Source organism: Harpia harpyja, chromosome 16, assembly GCF_026419915.1.
Source record: "Harpia harpyja isolate bHarHar1 chromosome 16, bHarHar1 primary haplotype, whole genome shotgun sequence".
In the NCBI taxonomy this organism is placed as follows: domain Eukaryota; kingdom Metazoa; phylum Chordata; class Aves; order Accipitriformes; family Accipitridae; genus Harpia; species Harpia harpyja.
In genome coordinates, this window is record NC_068955.1 from 8,583,682 (window position 1) to 8,590,413 (window position 6,732).

A 6,732-nucleotide genomic window follows, 5' to 3' on the forward strand; every position below is an offset into this window, starting at 1 on the left:
GGGCCGGGGAGCGGCGAGGCTGCAGCGGGACGGGGACGGGGCACCGTGTCAGCCGGCCCCTGCTGGCGCGGGGCTCCTCCGCCGCCCCTGGCAGCGCGGGCGCCCGGCTGCGGAGAGGGCAGGGCAGGGTGGTCTCCCCGCAGGAGCTGCGCGGTGCGGTGCGGGCTCTTCTCCCCGGGGCGCAGCGGGAGGGCGTAAGGCGACCGCCCCGGCTGACATCCCAGTCGGAAGCCCGTAGGACTGGGCCAAGGCTACTCCTGGGAAGGCCTCGTGTGAGGGGAGACCTGGCAGAGACTCCCCGGGGTAGCCGTGGTGGACCCGCTGCTCCTGTGGTCACTTAGAAGAGGTGGAGGAGAGCTGTCTATAACTGCTGGTGGTATTAGGAGACATCGGCAGCAGACAAGTGAGGAGGGCACCCACCAGCATGATCATGCTGGACGCCTTACACTGCACAGAAGCCTCTCCTGATGCTCAGGTGCAAAGATGTAGGGACTGATGCTGTGGAAATCCCCTTCCCTAACTATTATTATATCAGTCAGTCTTTATAGTATGAAAGTGTACTAACTGTGTTAATATATATACAATAGTTCACTGCAGTGTGATGAGGTAGTGGAATTTTACTGGTATTGTTCATGCTGAAGTAAAACAAACTAAAGGACAGCCCAGCCCTGGAAATAAGGACTTTGATCCTTGAAGGCTTAGAGCTGTCCATGAAAGATAAAGGATATCCCTGGACAACCCCTGAAACCCTCCCAGCATCTTCTGGCTTGGTATCCCAGTACCATCTGGAGATAAGTAACTCTAGCAAGACTGACTCCAGGGGCATCTGGATCAATGAACAAGCAGCAACAATGTGCAGAAATACAGTTGCTTTGTAAAGTTTTACTATGATTAGTAATTGGTACCGTGGGTGTTAGCGATTAGCCAAATCATGTCATACCTGAACATTTGAAGGGTATAAGAACCCTGTGTAAAGACACATTCAGGGTGCCCCAATTTGGCTGGGTCATCTCATGAGCATGGATAAATATTTACCCTTGTAATTCTATACTTTGCATCCTGATCTCCCCTAATTTGGCACGGGCCAGTTGCAAATTTTCTTTAACGCTGAGCTGGGGTGCAGAGCAAGCCATGGTTTCCCTGCTCTCCAGAGCAAGACTCAAGGCCCACTCAGAAACCCAACTGTAGCTATGATCACAACAAATTCAAATATTTCTTCTGGAGGCTGGCCAGGGCTGCAAGGCTGGGGTGAAGGATGTTGAGGGGCAGAGTGTGAACAAGACCCTCAGAGATGATCCCTCTAAAGGGGAAGACCTTTTAGGAGTTCTGTCCCATCTGTGCAGCCATTCTGGCATCCCAGCCTCCAGTTTGACTCAGCAAAAGGGGATCACAGAGGTACCCAGAGACAGCAGGAGGCCAGGGCCCACTCAGTGATGTGCAGTACAGGCAGAAAAAAGTTTGTCTCCACCTGACTCCAACCATGAGGATGCAGCTTGACCAATGTGGAGGAGGGAGGACACTGAGAAGATTTTTGTTGGGGGCCTCTACGTGCACCAGGTCTCCTGCATCCTGAATCAGAGAGAGAACGTTGGCAGTGTACACCAACAGGCCCAGCTTGTGGAGCACCAACCCCATCATCTCCCTCCAGAAGAGGCAGAGGAGTGGCTTGATAGCAATGGGGTAGAATTGGTTGGGCAAGGGCAAACTTAATACAATTCTCAAGTGAATGTGTTCAGTCAGGTCAATACACTTCTGAACTTGCCCAAGCACTTTCTAGCAGTGTGTAGTGTCCATAGGAACCTCACATAGTGGAGGTCAAAGCCAAACTCCTGCAATTTCCCCATGGGGTAGCTGTCATCCCGCCCTATCAAATGTCTTTGCTACAAGGCAAAGAACAGACTGGCACTACGTACTAAGTGGAGCAAGTTGGGAATCAGCTGTCCAAGATGCTCCAACCTGGGACCACAGTCTGGTCAGGAGGGATCAGCACAGAGCTCGGTCACTGAGATAGCCTTCACAATGATCTTGTAGTCTGTGCTCAGGAGCAATATTGGGTACGAGTTCTGTAGGGTGCAGAGGTGTCCCTGCTTGGGCAGGAAGACTATGACAGCCCCCAACCCTGCACAACAGGAGCAGCACATTATTGGCTGCAAACTTGACCCAGAAAGTGGTGAGTTTTGGACCAAGGATACTCTAGAAAGTGCAGTAAAACTTGTCAGCCCATTGATGTCTGGGGAGTTGTTAGTACACGGGAGGTTAGTACACATATGCGGGAGGGATCCTGAGCTCAGCCATAGTGAGAGGGAATTATATCTATGGGGACCTCTGTTGCCAGCAGTTTGAGGGAGGTGATCCTTCCCTTCTACTTGGCACTGGTGGGGCCACACCTGGAGTGGCCCTCTTGTGCTGGGCTCCCCAGTACAAGAGAGACATGGAGCTGCTGGAGTGAGCCCAGTGAAGGGCCATGAAGGGACTGGAGCATCTTTCATAGGAGGAAAGGCTGAGAGAGCTGAGACTGTTCAGCCTGGAGAAGAGAAGGCTCAGGGGGACCTTATCAATGTGTGTAAATATCTGATGTGAGAGAATGAAGACAAGGGAGCCAGACTTTTCTCAGCAGTGCCCACTGATGGGACAAGAGGCAATGGGCACAAATTAAAAACCATGAAATTCCATCTGAACACAAGAAATCACTTTTTTACTGTGGGAGTGGTCAAACACTGGGACAGGTTGTCCAGAGAGGCTGTGGAGATACTCCATCTTTGGAGATATTCAAAAGCTGTCTAGACATGGTCCTGGGCAACCTCCTCTTGTTGATCCTCCTTGATGAGCAGGTAGGGGCGAGGGAGATGATCTCAAGAGGTCTCTTCCAACCTAAACAATTCTGTGACCATGGGGGAGCCCCTTCTCACAGGTCTGGCAAGTGAACTCCAGAAAGGGTGCCTTACTCCCTTCTGCATCAGCTCCAAATCCATCAACATACTGTTAACCAGACCATCAAGGAAAGCATAGTAGTTGGAATTGCACTTCTTCTGGGCCTGGCATCAGGGCACAGGCATTAAACAGGTTAATTAATCAGGTCTTCTCACAGTCCCAAAGATCCATCAGGTGACCTGGTATAACCTTGGCAACGCAAAGGAAATAGGCTGGCGAAAAGCAGGGTCACTATACCCCTAGTGACAGCTGAGTTCAGTGACTGGAGCATGGTGTATGTCCTGCAGGAACATGACACAACACCCTGCCTTCTGAAGAGGTGCACAAGGCTCCAGAGAAAACTTATCCTACTGTCTGTACTGTTTAGCAACATTTATCCTGCGGTGCTCCTGAGGACTCCTGGGCAGTACTGACACTTGTGCCAGCAGTGCCATGCAGCAACTTGTGCTCATCACAGATGAGAGGTGTACAGTAGCTGTACATTTTCATCTTTGCCTAGTTTTGCTCCTCCTATAACTATAAATCTGGAATCCCTTATTCCACTCAGTGTTTTCTGGGTATTATTCTGACACAAGCACATCTCGTAATGAAATTGATATCAAGCCTTTTCCATTACATTGGTGTCTCCAATTTCAGATCCTATGGAATCAAAATACCTTTTTACACTGCATTGTTTACCCTGCACAGATCTGAAATCCTGCCCTAACTCCAACTCCACCTCTCCCAAATACTTTTCAGCTGGCTCCATCTGATAACACTAGGAAATTTTCCACCAGTCTTTGCTATTTGACAGTTTGTGCTGGTTCCTGCTGCTGCTACTCAGCAATCCTTGTCTGCAGCCATTTACATCTGCCATTCTTCCCAGTATTGCACAACATGAGCGAACTTACATGCTAGAGCTGAATCACCTTTCCCAAACACAATGTTGCTGCTTCTCTCTGTTCATACCCCCTCCTGCCCTCCCCGCTCCCCAGTAAAACTAAGATTTCAGCAGAAGGCCTGCTTGGATAAGCAGGGAGTTTCTTAGTGACCTAAAATGCAGAAGAGTAAACTCCTGATTGTTACACAGCTCCTCTCTGTTGCTTTAGCATACTGCTTGAAAGGTGTTCCTTTATTATTGGATGGATGCAATTTTTGCTACTGAGGCCAGTACCTCTGTTCTGTCCTTTCACAAGCTCACAGAGGTCTCTTTCCTCACTGCTTCTACAGAAAAGATCTTCCAGAACTGCTCTAATAGTTTGCAACTTTTTTTCTGATTTCCAGTACAGTGTTCCTGTTGATTTGTTCTGTGCAATGCTCTCTGCAAGCTCACACAGCTTCTCTATGTTATGTGAGGAGAAGACAGGAGAGGCACTCCTCAACGTGCCTTTACTGTCCAATCCAAGGGCCGTTAGTTTTTCTTCATCCATTAGACTTTTCATTCCCCACGTACTGCAGTCTGTACACAGGATGTTTAAACTATTTTTCTTCAGTACAAGTTACCCAGACTGCGCACAATAATGCATATAAAGCCTCACTAGTACTTGTCCAAATCCTTTCACAGCCACGCTAAGAGAAGGGAAGTGCAAAAATTAATACTGACTGAACTGGTATGTGACTAGTTTTCTCCCCCGGTATACGTTGCAAGCAGTCCCTTGACTGTCTCCTAATACCTGCTTTTTTTTTCTCCTTGCAATACAGTATCAGTCACTGTAAGTCAGTGTCCTGGTTTCAGCTGGGATAGAGTTAACTGTCTTCCTAGTAGCTGGTACAGTGCTATGTTTTGAGTTCAGAGCGAAGAATGTTGATAACACTGATGTTTTCAGTTGTTGCTCAGTAGTGTTTAGACTAATGTCAAGGATTTTTCAGCTTCTCATGCCCAGCCAGTGAGAAAGCTGGAGGGGCACAAGAAGTTGGCACAGGACACAGCCAGGGCACCTGACCCAAACTGGCCAACGGTGTATTCCATACCATGGGACGTCCCATCCAGTATAGGAACGGGGAAGTGGGGGGCAGGGATTCGCCGCTCGGGGGACTGGCTGGGTGTCGGTCGGCGGGTGGTAAGCAATTGCACTGCGTATCATTTGTACATTCCAATCCTTTCATTATTGCTGTTGTCATTTTATTAGTGTTATCATTATCATTATTAGTTTCTTCTTTTCTGTTCTATTAAACCGTTCTTATCTCAACCCACGGGTTTTGCTTCTTTTCCCGATTTTCTCCCCCATCCCACTGGGTGGGGGGGAAGTGAGTGAGCGGCTGCGTGGTGTTTAGTTGCTGGCTGGGGTTAAACCACGACAGTCAGTGACTTACGCTTAACTCTAAGCTCTGTTAAGTCCTTTTTAAAATAAAGCAGGCTGGCAAAACACATGTTCCATGAAGTCATTTGTTTGGCTGCTTGATCTGGGACTCCCCATTACAGACAGATACTGCTGCAGGGGAATTTCCAGAATGTGGGTTCTTTTCTTTTTAAAAACAGGGAAGAATTCAAGGTAATTGGCCCCTCCTGGTCAAGCCACCAGAGATCTGCCACAGAGACAAGCAGCTGCTACAGACCACCCCTGGAGATGAGCTGAGATAGCAATAACTGAGTACACAACAGTAATTTACTCATGTGAAGGTCTGTGATAGCTTACAGTGGAAGAAACGGGGTAGAAGGGACCGTTGCAGAGCACAGCCAGGCATGTTCACATTAGGAAGGCTATGATTCCAGAGTCTGAGCTGTTATTTTTTGCCAATTCCATTCTCACCGAGTAAGCAAAGGGCAGGACCTGCACTGTGGGTAAGGAGATGGAAGCCTGAGTTTACTCTTGTAAAGAAAGAAAAGATGGATTATAGCACAGGAAGAAAACAGGAGTACAGAGACCAGAGTATAGAAGAGGGGCAGCCTTCATAGAGGACTGGGATAGGGAGTTTGGGAAATTGGGGTAATTAGAGATGCCATGATAGTTCCAAGCAAACAGCCAGCCTGAGCAAGGATGCAAGGGCATCCAAATGTGATAGAAATCTCTCACATTAACTGTAGCCCCAATAGCATTAATAAATTGTATCTTTGAATTGCAGCCCTATTTCCTTGCACTGTAATGGTAGAAAGGTACTTAATTGTATGTTACTGTTGCTGGGTTTGTTTTCTAACGTTTCGAGGAGTTAAATTAATTCACAGAAGTACCGGAGCTGACACAAAGGAAGCAGCAGGAGATCACAGCTGAGAACAGAGGAGAAGCAGAGACTCCTTTTGGTAGCAATGAGACATTTACTGCCTCACTTACCTCTGTGAGCATTTGAAGCTGATGTGTATCAGCACTGCCATCAAAAGCAGAACACCAACCCCCTTCTCTCCCTCTCACTTCCTGTGCTCACACATTTACATCGTTTTGTAGTAAGGACCGAAGAACTCATCGGTGTTAAAACACTTTAAGCCTTTCTTGTCACGGTTTTTGCCTAACCCAGTTCATTCTGAAGGTAAGCAGGTCCCCTCCTCTCTGAACCAGAATAAACCAAAAGTGTTTCGGGAAATATAAAGTTACAGAGCCCTACACGGAATCAAGTATTTATTCAGATTCAAAAGACTCTTATCATAGTTGATATCTGTAATGTTAAGTGAAGACAGCATAGGTGCTGCTGAAATCCACAGAGCTTGCCACAGCAGTACTGGGGACACACATACCATGCAGAGCACAATGAACTTGTAACCTGATAGAGACACAGTAAGAGGGGTGTTAATGAATGTTCCTTTTCAGCCAATTCTTGAGACAGCATTTTAGTGTCAGTCATTCATCTTCTTTCTACCAGTGTAAAGTATAACAGAACTTGTCTGTGGAT